This window comes from Chlorocebus sabaeus, chromosome 3 (genome assembly GCF_047675955.1).
Source record: "Chlorocebus sabaeus isolate Y175 chromosome 3, mChlSab1.0.hap1, whole genome shotgun sequence".
Classification (NCBI taxonomy): domain Eukaryota; kingdom Metazoa; phylum Chordata; class Mammalia; order Primates; family Cercopithecidae; genus Chlorocebus; species Chlorocebus sabaeus.
Genome location: NC_132906.1, coordinates 58,796,669 through 58,811,767, shown reverse-complemented (window position 1 = coordinate 58,811,767; position 15,099 = coordinate 58,796,669).

The window sequence follows — 15,099 nt, the reverse complement described above, 5'->3', positions numbered from 1 at the left end:
GTTGACATAAGAAATCTTATCTATCGTGTTGAACAATTAGTAAGGTTTCAGTTGGGAAGCATACTGCAAGATAACAGTCTGAATGATGTCTGAAAACATTACATCTTGGGTGAGAAGCAGGTCTGGTGAACTTGCCCTTATATATACCTAATCTTAAATACATGCTCAAAAAACAGGTGGAAAGTTCCTGCCCAAAGATGTTTCAGTTTTTAAAAAGGCATGAGGTAACCAGTCAAGGGCCTTAAACAAGAAAGACTGTTTCTCCACAGCAAGAACCTAGGTTGTGTGTTTCACAGGTCAGGCTGAAATAGGAAGTCTGTAGAAGGCAGGTCCCACCTCAGTTTCAGCTGGAGAGATTTTAGACCCACAGAGAAGCTAGAAAATATACACAGGGAAGGTTCCCACTGACACCCCTTTGAAGCTGCAGGGATTTCTTTACAGCATGTGAAGCTGGAAAACCTCTTTCTGTGAAGTGCCAACATAGAATATTGGGACTTACTGAACTCTGATGGAACCAGAACACTTACCTTTTTCTTCCCACTCAGTTCTCCCAGACAGAAGTCTTGGTGTTCTAAGTATGGGTTGAAGTGGCTAAATGTAGCCTCTGGATGATGAGAAAACTATAGATTTCCTTTTGGATGACCAAGATGTGGGAAGGAGCTATTGGAGTTATTCAAAACAAAAACAAAACTCCAACAAAAACCCCAAATCAGTAGAAAAGAAATCAACCAGCTGACCTTGAAAACCCCTGTGAAAATCCGCCTAGTCAGACTTTGTGATTCTATTTAAAATCTTGTTTCTGCCCTGTCTTAATATGCTTAGACTCTTTTTTACTATCTTTTTCTGTTTTTTGACAGATTTCATATTCCTAAGCTTTTGCTGTCATTTTATTTGTGTTAATATCTGTTATTGTTTGGGGGTGAACAGCAGGAGTTGCTTTTGGGCTCCCTGAACATGTAGTGATTGATTCTGGTTCTAGATTCTAAAGTGAATTCCAGCAACCGTATGGATGTTTAGAGATGAGAGTGAGAAATTAGTCTCTAAGAATGGGAGAAACTGGCTGGTGGGAACAGTCACGAGGAAGAGGTCTTGGGACAGGCAAATAAGTTGGAGATTAGATTAGGTATATATACCTCAAGGCATGCTTAAGTGAGATAGATTTCCTAGCCTATGGAAAAGTTAAAAGTAGCTACCATGCCCTTCAGGTTCATGGAAGAAGGAAAAAGAAATAACAAAACCCAAGCAGAGCAGAGTAGCCAAACCTGATTAAATTAACCCCTTGGTTTCAATGCTAACCTACTTCTACCCCCACCCCCCAATACAATGATGTTTCAGTGCCTGCAACATGGGGGCACTGAAATATTTGTGGAAATAAAATGCTGCATTGGTATGAGCATGTGGTTGAAATTGAGCTATAACCTCTGAAAGGAAAACCAAGACCTTGGATAAAGACAGGAAGAGAATATGATGTGACTTCTCCCATTTCTTCTAAACATAACGTGATTTTACTTATCTTCCTTTATAAACATGGAGCCTTTTCTCAGACTGTAATTGGATTTTCTTTTATTTAAGGTATGATTGGAAATGTAAGCTCTGAAGATGCAAATGTAGTTGGGGAAAGGTTCACAAGGGGTACAAAGGAAGTCCCCAAAGTATTTATATAGCAGTTTATCAGACATGGATGCTAAGTGTTTAGAAACAGGTGGTACCTGCAACTGACTAAAACGTGTAGTCAATAAATTAAAACCCGGGTGGGGGTGGTACAGAAAGTGGTTTTACAGGTGTCAGAAAAGCAAAAGGCATGCCAGATTTAATGGCACTTGATTTTATTCTAGTTGGGTAATCTCAAGATTTCCTTATTGGTGAAAACATTTGGGCAACCTATATACTGCAATAGTAATAGTAAACATTTCCCAATAATTATCTAACAGAGTTGATAGGATCACTGCAGTTATTTCTGTAGTTGTTGTGATAAGAACATTGATTTTTTCCACTATCATAATTTTAGAATATAATAGTTCCTTTTCCCAGGAAAATAAAATACTATTTAAAAATTCAAACCTAAGAACTGTATTGATGTAAGGTATTTATGTGCATTAAAAATTAATTTTAGAGTTTTTTAAAATAGCAAATCTCCTTTGTGTATTTAAAGTGGCATTTATATTGTACAAATATTCAGAAAGATCTTAATTTGTCCAGAAATGCTACAAATATTTGCTTGCAGCTTTTTCAAAGGATTTATATTAGAGGTAGAATTATAGAGAGGAATGACAACTTAGTAGCTATGAGATCTTAAACATATTTAACTGCTCTGACCTAATTTATAAAAGGAGGAAGCTGAGATACACATTTCTAACATAGTTTCCAGTTAATCTACCCTATAGGTCTATTATTCCGCTACATATGAGACAGTTTTCCTAAATAACAAAATTCTCATTGTATTATTGTGCAAGCATATTTCTATTTACTAGAAAATTAGCCAAAGAGCAGAAGCTTATTTACCTGATTGCAACCCATTCTCCCCTTTCTCTGTTTGCTGTCTCTGTAGCAGTCATACTGTTGTGCAATGAGGAGAAACTAGCAGAGCTATTTCAGAATTCTTCCAGGTTTTCTCTTGCTCCAACAGCACAGTTGCAAGTAACAGTCGTTTTAAATGCTTCCTCCCACTCCACTCTCCAATTCAAACACCTTCATTTCTCCTAAAAGGAAAAGAACCAGTCAGCTTAAGAAAAAAAAAAAAAAACCTACTCCCTAACAAATTATGAGAACCAACATATGTAGCAAAATATTTTATAATCATTTAACCAATCTAACAAAAGAATTAAAGTGTATGCATGACCAGAGCATGCTGTGCTCTTTATTTTCCCACTTATTGTGCCCACGAGTATGGGTGTTCATTCTTATTACTGACTGTTCTTACTAGCTATGCAATATGTTTACTTCTCTAGTTTTCAGAGGAGGAAATTTTTTTAGCACAATTTTAGTCCAACACGTACTCCTCTACAATTCATGTGGTTTGTCAAAGTTAATACTGCTGGAAAAAAGAATGAATGCCAACACGAAAACATGGTTTTCAGTGTCTGGCATACTGGCCCTCCTCTTTGTCCATCTGGCAAAGCCACGTTTTCTTCAGCACTCTGCTCCAAAGGTTTAGCCCCAGGTGGCTGGTTACTTTTTAGTGTTTTAAAATGTACTTTTGCACACCTACCTCTAGGGATTCAGTATGTATTACATTCAAAGATTATCTCACCCCACTTTAATTTTTTGATTTTCATCTCTATCTCCTACACTTGTCTGAATTTGTAGGGGGATTCAGTACCATGAGTGGGTGAATAAGTGAATTCTTTCCCATGAATGCAAGGGAAGGAAATAACTATGAGAAGGAATTTGCAGAGATTTTTTTTTTCCCCCAAGAATGAATGAGGACATGGTACTAACAAGAGAGACAGAGAAGGACTAGAAAGAGGACAAAAGGAAATCCAGGAAAGAAGATTGATAGAGAAGTTAGAGAAAGGGTTTATATTAGAATGTATGTCAAGTTAATAGGGTCAAATACCCATTTTCAGATGAGATCAGGTGTGTTAAGAGCCATAGATGAAAAGTGTATTTTCAATCAATAAGTATTCTATACAAAGTAGTTTAGTACAATAATTAAGAAATATGTGTTCATTGTAATTGATAAAACAATGCAAAGAGATGTATTTAAAAGATATTTTTTCCTCGTTCCTCTATTTCCAGTTGTTCCAAACTAATATTAAATGTATGTTGGATGTTAAAACTTCTATGACTTTCTCAGCGCTTATGCAAGCAAACATATATACATATAGAGGTATCATTTGCTCTTTTACAAAAATTTAATTGTACTCTACCCATTCATGGGCAGATTAGCAATACATCATGGACATCCTGCAGAAGACTAGATAGTGATCTAAGTCTTTTCCTTTCCTTCCTTTTCCCTTTATTTTTCTCATCCCTTTCTTTTCTTTTCCTTTGTTCAAGGTTTACATCTGTAGAATGGATACTCCACAATCTATTTCTGTATCAATGATAATCATTTGTTTCTAGAGGTTTTTTCTTTTTCTTTTGTCTCTGCAAAAATGTTGCAATAGTCATCCCATTATCTATGGGGTGGATTCTCCAAAGTGAAATTGCTTGGCCAAAAGGTATGTATATTCTGAATGTTAACAATGACCAGATCTCTTAATGTTAGCTTATTATGAGAAGCTTAGGCAACTTGTAGCTCCAGAAATAAAATTGGAGCGCCCATTTTCCTGCATCTTCATCAGTTCCAAATGTCTTAAATCTTTTTGGTTTTGCTGATGTGGGTGAAAAATGCTACTTTATTTTTATGTCTCTGTACTAATGAGGCTAAGCATCTTTTCATATTTATTGACCAGCTGAATTTTATCTTCTGTAAAAAACCATTTCGTCCATTTTTCTTTCATTGTTTCATTTTATTTTCCTAATTGGAGGCGTTCTTTTTGCTTACTATATGTAGTGAACTTTTGTCATATGCAAATGTTTTCATAGTTAATCATTTTTATTTTGACTTTGTTTATGGTGAATTTGCCATATAGTGTTTTAATTTTATGACGTCAAAATATGTCTCTTAACATTTATGGCTTGAGACATTTCTTTTTCACACAGGAAGTTTTTCTCTGCCTCAAGATTGTGAAAACATCTTAATTTTCTAATTTGTATAAACCTATAAAATATTTTTGCATTTAAATTTTATCCATCTGGGATTCATTTTGGCATAAGGCGCGAGGTAGATGATCTAGCTTGTTTTCTTCTATACAGATAGCCAACTATGTCAAGAGCATTTATTAATAAACCAATTATTTCCCACTGAATCAAAATGCCATTTTTGTGGATTTATTTCTGGATTCTATTTTGTTCCATGAATCTACTTGTCTGTTTTTGTTGGTGCCAGAGTGTTTTGATTAAAGTGACTTTGTAGTAAATTTAAACATCTCATAAGATATATAATCCCCTTACCACTTTTCTTTGTTCATAATTTTCTATCATATACACTTTTTATTTTTATTTTTATTTTTTTAACAAGAGAAAAGAATACAAGTTTATTTACTGAAAGTTTTGCAAGACATGGGAGCTTTCATAAAGCAAAGAAGACCCAAAGAAATGATGTATGGTTAATTTTTTAAAATATTACTATTTCCCTTTTTTTAAAACGTCAATTTTTAATTTCAAAGGACACATGTGCAGGATTGCTACGTGGATGTATTGTGTGATACTGAGGGTACAAATGAGCCCGTCAGCCAGGTACTTAGCATAGTACTCAATAGGTAGTTTTCAAGCCCTTGCCTGCCTCCCCTGTAGCCCCCCTCTAGCAGATCACAAGATCTGTTGTTCCCATCTTTATGTCCATGTGTACTCATAAGTGAGAACATGCAGTATTTGGTTTTCTGTTTCTTTATCAATTTGTTTAGGATAATGGTCTCCAGCTGCATCCAAGAAAGGATAATTTCATTCTATTTTTATGGTTGAATAGTATTCCATAGATAGAAAATTTTTAAATCTCATCAACTTTAATACAATTTTATTCATTTTTCTTAAAAACAACAGAATCATCATTGAAATTGTATTAAATTAAGAAATTAATATTGGTTGAATTGAATTTTTGACAAAGCTACTATTTTTGTTTGTTTTCCCGAGATGGAGTCTTGCTCTGTCACCCATGCTAGAGTGCGGTGGTACAATCTCAGCTCACTATAACGTTTGTCTCCTGAGTTTAAACAGTTCTCCTGCCTCAGCCTCTGGAGTGGCTGGGATTACAGGTGTGTACCACCACACCCACCTATTTTTTGTATTTTTAGTAGAGATGGGGTTTCACCATGTTGGCTAGGCTGGTCTCCAACTCCTGACCTCGTGATCCACCTGTCTCGGCCTCCCAAAGTGCTAGGATTACAGGCATGAGCCACTGGCTGGCCGCTTCTACTTGTTATAAGCATTGTTTGGACATTTGTGCGTTCATTGGAATATTTTTGTTTTCTTAAATGACTTTCTAATATTAATTCCCCTCAATTTTTAAATTGTTTTAACTTTTATTATAGTTTTAATTTTTATTATGAAGGACATTATACATATAAATCATAATTTTTAATTTTTGTCATTCTGGTGGGTTAATAGTGATATTGATTTATGATCTTAGCTTGCATTTCCTTGCTTACTATTGGGGCTGGGCAGTTTTCATAACTTTTTTGGCCAGGTTATAATCTTTTTTTGTTGAAATGATTGTTCAAGTCTATTGTATTGTCTTTTCAATATTGATTTGTAGTAGCTCTGTAGTCTGTGTATGAGTCTTTTGCTGGTTATAAGTGTTGCAGATATTGTCTCCAATTCTGTAACTTGCTTCTTGTTCTTTTTTTTGTCAATATAGGTATTTCAATAGAGAGTCTTGATTTCATTATAATCTAGCTTATGATTCTCTTAATTTTGTTTTGTTTCTTTTTGCTTTTGTTTTGAGACAGAGTTTTGCTGTCACCCAGGTTGGAGTGCAGTGGCACGATCTCTGCTCCCTGAAACCTCCGCCTCCTGGTTAAGTGATTCTCCTGTCTCAACCTCCCAAGTAGCTGAGACTACAGGCATGTGCCACCACACCGAGCTAATTTTTGTATTTTTTAGTAGAGACAGGGTTTCACCATGTTGGCCAGGCTGGTCTCGAACTCCTGACCTCAAGTGATTCACCCGCCTCGGCCTCCCAAGGTGCTGGGATTACAGGTGTGAGCCACCGTGCCCGGCCTCGTTCTTTTTTGTTATCAGCAGAACTTTTTATGTTGTGTTGAAACTGCTTCAAGGTCCTGAAGAATTATGCAAACATTCTCGTCTAGGAACTTTGGTGTTTCTCATTGAAATCTTCAATCCACCTAAAATTTTAAAAATATTATGTAGGGACCTAGTTTCTTTTTTTTGTTGTTTTTCTAATTATCTATCTGGTTGACCTAGAATCACTTATTGAAGGCCTCTCCTTTCCCCTGTGCTCTGGACTTGTTACTTGGTTGTATTGGTCTACTTGTCTAAACTTCAGGCAATGACATACCATTTTAGTTGTTGTACCTGTGTATCTAGCTAAGTATTAATAACTCCACTTTGTTCTTCTTCTTGGTCTTTTGCCTTTTATATGGTGTTTAGATTTCCAATTTCTACTGGGGGAAAACCCCCCACACAAAAAAACCAAACTGTAGAAGCTTCCCTCTCTTTGCTGAGGGAACATTTGGAAGAAAACTTGGTTCTGCCTTTCAGTCTTTTCTCAAAATAGAGGACACAATGTTCTTTAAAAATATGACTCAGGGCCAGGCATGGTGGCTCATGCCTGTAATCCTACTTTGGGAGACTGAGGCGGGTGGATTGCCTGAACTCAGGAGTTTGAGACCAGCCTGGGCAACACGGTGAAACCCCGTCTCTATTAAAATACAAAAAATTGGCCTGGCGTGGCAGCGTGCGCCTGTAGTCCCAGCTAGTCGGGAGGCTGAGGCAGGAGAATTACTTGAACCTGAGAGGCGGAGGTTTTGCGGTGAGCGGAAACCGCACCATTACACTCCAGTCTGGGCGACAGAAGAAGACTCTGTATCAAAAACAAAACAAACAAACAAAAAACCCTCAGATCATGTGATATACTTGTCTTTATACCTTCTTTGATATTTACCATTCACTTTCCCTCTCCATTTCCTTACTTTTATTTTCTTGGTAAAATTTGTCTTTTCTTTTTATTTCATTGTCAGTTTGAAGGTTCTATTATACTTTTACATTTTCAAAAAATGTATAAACCCATGTAACCACTATCACAATATCGTGAACATTTCCCTCACCCCAAAAACCTCTTCATGTTTCTTTGCATTTGAGCTCCTGATTCCTGGGCCTTAGGCAACCACTAATTTGTTATGTCACTATAAATTAGTTTTGTATACTATAAAGTTTTATATAAATCCTTTGGCGTGTGGTCTTTTGGTTCTAGTTTATTTTGCTTAGCGTAATTATTTTGATATGAGGTTATCTTGTCACATGTATCAATAGTTCTTTCTCTTTAATTGTGGAGTGGTATCCCATTGTAAGTATACACCATAGATGGTTTATTCTTTAATCTTGACGCACATTAGAATTTCTCCATCTTTTGGCTATTATGAATAAAGCTTCATGAACATTTATGTCAAACCTTTTTTTTTTTTTTTTTTTTTTTGAGAGGGAGTCTCACTCTGTCACCCAGGCTGGAGTACAGTGGCGCGATCTTGGCTCACTGCAAGCTCTGCCTCCCGGGTTCACACCATTCTCCTGCCTCAGCCTCCCGAGTAGCTGGGACCACAGGCGCTCGATATCACGCCCGGCTAATTTTTTGTATTTTTAGTAGAGACGGGGTTTCACCATGTTAGCCAGGATGGTCTCAACCACCTAACCTCGTGATTCACCCGCCTCGGCCTCCCAAAGTGCTGGGATTACAGGCGTGAGCCACCGCGCCCAGCCCACATACTTGTAAACAACCAGATGTTGTGAGAATTCTATCTTGAGACAGCACTGGGGGATGGTGCTAAACCATTGGAAACTACCCCCAGGATTCCCTCACCTCCCACCAGGCCCCGCCTCCAACCAGAGATTTGGACAGGGACACAAATTCAAAGTATATCAGTGGATGTTCCATTTGGAGTTGATTTTTGTATACAATGTGAAGTAAACATCAAAATTCATTTTAATCCCACACTGATATGAGTACTCTTTGTTGAAAAAATGATTTTTTCCCCGATTACATGACCTTGGTCCTTTGTGAACAAACAAAAAAACAACCAATGAAACAAACCCAAACTGAGCACATATATGTGGGATTCTCTGTTGTGTTCCATTTATTTATATGTCTATATACAACTTCCATGCTGTCTTGACAACTGTAGCTTTACATAGTAAGTCTTGAAATTAGGTTTTGTAGGTTGTTACTATGAGATTAAAGTACATACAGAAAGATCATGGTAATGTTGGAATCATTTTGTTGGCCCCCTCAGGAATATATGTGGTTCACCTCACAATCAGTTCAGTCATGGACATTGTTACTGGTCACTGAGAGACTGAAATGTGTGGGTGGGCTAGTTCTGCTGGTGGCATTTAGTGCCTGGATACAGAGAGTCATACATTCAATTTCTTTTATTGCAGCCATTATCCCACTGGATTTTTGAATTTGGGAACTAAAATTCATAACTAAAAATGTTGTTTCTCAGTATCAAAAGGGATTAGATAGGATTTCTGTTGTGGTAAATGCATTGACTTTGTAGCTATATTCTTCAACACCATCCAGAAAGATGGTGATACTAGGCAACATTTTGCCTACAAGCCTTATATAGATTTAAGTGTTCTCAACAATGACAGACCTTACTGCAAACTGCCTTGCACACATTATTTTTTCTGATTTGAAAAAAGAGGATTGCTAAAATTAGATTTTTAAGACTAAATTATTTCTGTTTGTAGAACACCTAGTTATCAAAATCATTTTTGATGTGTGGGCTCTTGCTCACGTTTTCTCAAATAAGTATGGTTGCCAATTTATACTGACTTCTGGTTCCCCTCTGTGTTGTGGCATTTATGGTTGGTTCCTTTCCAAATCTAAGACCCAGACAAAATGAGGCACTTATATGTAACTCTCATACATTGTAAGTAATTGGGGGAAAGAATTACCATACATTATTTGTTTACTAATTTCTGCCTATCTTCATTAGCCTGGTTTCTTAATTTTCATTAAATTCATCCTGATTTCATTAGGACTCTGTCTATTTGCTTACTGAGATGCCTTATAATTTATATGAAGATGGTTTTCTATAATCTGTTATTTGTTAGAATGGTCTGTCTCCTTTAAATTAATTGCCATCTCACTGTTATGAGCACCATCTGTGGAGTCAGGAGGTCTGGGTTTTTGACCCTGTTCTGCTTCTAACTAACCGTGTAACCTTGTAAAAAACACTTCCTCTTTCTGGGATTCAGTTTCCTCATTTGTTTGATGAGGAGCTTGGTCTTGATGATCCTTGAGATCCTTCATAGCTTCAATATCTCAGGATTATAAATGAATTAAAGTTCTTCATTGGAAATGAATTTCAGTCTCAATGAACTCATGAAATGGATTACATGTGGCTGTTTGGTTTTTATACCAAATTTGTTCTGATTGGGTATATCATACAAATTATGTCAAATAGGTTAAAGATTCCAAGGTCAGTACAACAGCCAGCTTCATAGATGGCAAATGATGCCTATGTTGTGTCAGTAAAGGAAGAAGAAATTCCTGCACTTGTATTAAAACACTGCCATTATATTTATTGCCTACCTAGAGTAAAACAAACTATTTTGTCACATTACTGTTTCCCAGAGGAGAATGTTTTGCAATGTACTTTCTGAAACAGGAAATTATTTTTCTGGTTTCTGACAAGTCTTTCAATAGTCTTCTGTTGATTCAAGAAATCATTGCCTTAGAGCCAATAACTCTCATATCCACTAGAAATCTTCATCTTACATTTTAGAACTCCTTTGGAGTAAGTTTTATGTGGGCGGAGTAACTGAATCGTCACGCATGCTGCCAGTTTCGCAAGCAAAATTGTCCATGATAGGGAAAAAAGTGTTTATAGCCTCCCAGTGTCTTCCCTTTACATAAGAAGCTTTCAAATAAAACGTTTCCATGAGCCTCCTGGGAGTTTGGATCCTTTTTATAGAATGTCACAACTGAGAATAATTGAAACTACACCTTCTTTAGTGAGGCAAGCACCCATTTTCAATTTGCTAGCATGAACCCTTGGTTCCCTTTTTGTGTGGCTTTCACTTTAAACATCCTATATTTAAAAAGGAAAGAAAAGAAAAGCTCATTCCTCTATAGCTACAGTCCCATTTCTCTCCTCTCCTTGGGAACAAAATTTTTTGAAAATAATTTTTTTCACATTTTGTATTCTCTCCCCAACTCACTCTATTTGGACTTTTGTCCCCTCAACGAAACTGAGGTGATTACTCTCAAAATCATTAACTGACCTCTGGGTTGCCAACACAGTGTTCTTGACTGCTCAGCATCATTCAACCTTGGAGTATTCCTGGGCCTATTCTTTTTTTTTTCCGTCTATGTGTTCTCTCCTGGTAATTTCATCCAGTTTTGTGTTTTTGAGTACAACACACATGCCAATGACTCTCAAGTCTGTATTTTGAGTCCTGATAGTTCCCCAGAGTTCCAGACTTACATATCCAATACTTGAAATTTCTACATAGATGTCTAATTGGCAATTTCAACTTAACAAAGCCAAAATAGAAATTGTATTCCTGCACCTCCGAACTCCCATGATTAGTCTTTCTCATTCTAGTAAATGATATCACTCTCCTTCTAGTTGCTCAAGTTAAAAATCTAGGAGTTTTTCCTAAGCTTGTGCTTTTTCTTGTAACATCTCGTTCCTCAATGAGTTCTGTTGATTATACTTCAAATATACTGACTGCCAGGTGCAGTGGCTCATACCTGTAATCCCAGCACTTTGGGAGGCTGAGGTGGGCAGATCACTTGAAGTCAGGAGTTTGAGACTAGCCTGGCCAACATGGTGAAACCCTGTCTCTACTAAAAATATAAAAATTAACCAGGTGTGATAGTGCACACTTGTACTCCCAGCTACTTGGAAGGCTGCAGCCAGAGGATTACTTGAGTTTGGGAGGCAGACGTTTCAGTGAGCAGAGATTGTGCCACTGCATTCTAGCCTGGGTAACAGAGCAAGACTCTGTCTCCAAACAAAACAAAAAAACAAAAAACCAAATATACTGACCACATTTGTCTTCATTTCCTTTTCTACCCTCATAGTCCAACTTTCCATGATTTTCATTTGACCTACTGCAATTGCCTCCTTGTCTCCTTTCATTTTTGTCCTCCGACTTGGTCAACTGTCTTTTGGTTATCTGATCTTCTGCTCAACACTGAACCAGGAACTAAATTTCCCAAACTCTTGCCCTTCTAGATAGATTCAGCCAAAAAAGGGCATTGGAGGAAGACTGCTTCGTGTGATGTCTTGTATACCAGTTGCATTTTTTTCGGTGGCTCCAGCACCTGCTACCATTCCCACCTTCTGTAGACCTAAGTCTATTAGAAAGCCCTTGCCAAGATAATGCCAAGTGGATGACTCCAGCTTCTTGACCCGGCTCACATATTACATCCTTCCTCTTAGAAGTATTAGTTGCTATTGTGAGTCTCAGGTTGCTTCATTATACCCTGTGTGAACTCTTAAATCTTCCGATTGTGTATCTGATTCCTAGTATTAATTCTCCTTTGTTTAAAAGATGTAAAGTTATATCTATATTTTTTAAATTTAACTTTTACTTAAAGTTCAAGGGTACATGTACAGGTTTGTTACACAGGTAAACTTACGTCATGGAGATTTGGCATACAGATTATTTCGCCACCCAGGTACTAAGCATAGCACCCCATAGGTCTTTTTACTGAACTTCTCCCTCTTCGCACTCTCCACCCTCAAATAGGCACCAGTGTCTGTTTTTTTCCATCTTTGTGTCCATGAGTTCTCATCATTTAGCTCCCCCTTATAAGTAAGAACATGTATTTGTTTTTCTGTTCCTGCATTAGTTTGCTTACAACAATGGCCTCTAGCTCCATCTGTGTTGCCACAAAGGACATGATCATATTCTTTTTATGGCTGCATAGTATTCTATGGTGTGTATATATACATATTTTATTTTTGAGACAGAGTCTAGTTCTGTTGCCCAGGCTGGAATGCAGTGGCGTGATCTCGGCTCACCGCAACCTTCGCCTCCCAGGTTCACGCAATTCTTCTGCCTCAGCCCCCTGCACACCTGGAACTACCCTCATCTCCGACCACACCTGGCTAACTTTTGTATTTTTGGTAGAGATGGGGTTTCACCATGTTGGCCAGGCTGGTCTCAAACGCCTGACCTCAAGTGATCTGCCCGCCTCAGCCTCCCAAAGTGCTGGGATTACAGGTATGAGCCACTGCACCCGGCCATGGACACATTTTCTTTATCCATGCTACCATTGAAGAGCGTTTAGATTGATTCCATGTCTTTGCTATTGTGAATAGTGCTGCAGTGAACATATGTGTACATGTATTTTATGGTAGAACAATTTATATTCATTTGGGCATATGACCAATAATGGGATTGCTGGGCCAAATGGTAGTTAGGATTTTAGTTCTTTGAGGAATTGCCACACTGCTTTCCACAATGGCTTAACTAATTTACACTCCTGCCAGCAATGTATAAGTGTTTCCTTGTCCCTGACCTCACCGTCTGTTATTTTTTGACTTTTCAGTAATAGCCATTGTGACTGGTGTGAGATGGCATGTCATCATGGTTTTGACTTGCATTTCTCTGATGATTAGTGATGAGCATTTTTTTCATATGCTTGTTGGCTGCATGTATGTCTTTTTAAGAAGTTTCTGTTCATGTCTTTTACCCACTTTTTAATGGGGTTGCTTGTTTTTGCTTGTGAATTTATCTTCCTTATAGATTCTGGATATTAGACCTTTCTCAGATGAATAATTTGCAAGTATTTTCTCGCGTTCCATAGATTACCTATTTACTCTGTTGATAGTTTCTTTTGTGGTGCAGAAGCTCTTTCGTTTAATTAGATCCCATTTGTCAATTTTTTCTTTAGGTGCAACTGCTTTTGCCTTCTTCATCATGACATGTTTGCCAGTTCCTGTGTCCAGAATGGTATTTACTAGGTTATCTTCCAGAGTTTTTATAGGTTTAGGTTTTACATATAAGTCTGTAATCCATCTTGAGTGGCTTTTTGTATAAAAGAGTGGTGTAAGGAAGAGATCCAGTTTCAATCTCCTGCATATGGCTAGCAATTTTTTTTTTTAAGTTCTGGGATACATGTGCAGAATGTGCAGATTTGTTACATAGTTGTACATGTGCAGTGGTGGTTTGCTGCACCTACTGACCCGTCCTCTAGGTTCCCTCCCCTCGCACCCTACCCTGCAACAGGCCCTGGTGTGTGTTGTTCCCTTCTCTGTGTTTATATGTTCTGATTGTTTAACTCCCACTTATGAGTGAGAACATGTGGTGATTTGTTTTTTGTTCCTGTATTAGTTTTCTGAGGATGATGGCTTTCAGCTTCATCCATGTCCCTGCAAAGGACATGATCGCATTCCTTTTTATGGCTGCTAGCCATTCATCCCAGAAATCAACCACACAATCAGACATAAAGCAATTCTCAGCAAATTAAAAAAAAAAAAAAAAAAATGGCTGGGCAGGGTGACTCACGCCTGTAATCCCAACACTTTGGGAGCCTGAGGCAGGCAGATCACCTCAGGTCGGGAGTTCGAGACCAGCCTGACCAATATGGAGAAACCTCGTCTCTACTAAAATAAATAAATAAATAAAAATAAATACAAAATTAGCTGGGCGTGGTGTCACATAGCTGTAATCCCAGCTGCTCAGGAGGCTGAGGCAGCAGAATCCCTTGAACCTGGAAGGCAGAGGTTGCAGTGAGCCAAGATGGTGCCAGTGCACTCCAGCCTGGGCAACAAGAGTGAAATTTCATCTCAAAAACAAAAACAAAATTCTCAGACCACAGCACAATAAAAATAGAAATCAATACTAAGAAAATCACTCAACATCATCCAAGGACATGAAAATTAAACAACCTGCTCTTAAATGACTTTTGGGTAAATAATGAAATTAAGGAATAAATCAGGAAGTCACTTTGAAACTATTGAGAACAAAGATACAACATATCAGAGTCTCTGGGATACAGCTAAGGCAGCGTTAGGAGGGAAATTTATAGCGCTAAAAGCCCACATCAAAAGTTAGATCTCAAATTAACAACCTAACATCACGCCTAGGAGAACTAGAGAAGCAAGTGCAATCCATCCCCAAAGCTAGCAGAAGAGAAGAAATTTCTATATCATTACTTGATCTTGATTGATATATCCCTACACAATATATTTTCCACATAGCAGCCAAAGAAATATATTTAAGAAAAAAGTTACTTGGATCCTGTTAGCTCCACCTCCCCTTTCCTTTCCTAAACTTAGTTAAATATTTTTACAAAGCTCTTATCTCAATGAGAATAAAATCTAAGCTGCTTATATTGGTTTACAAAGCCCCACATGA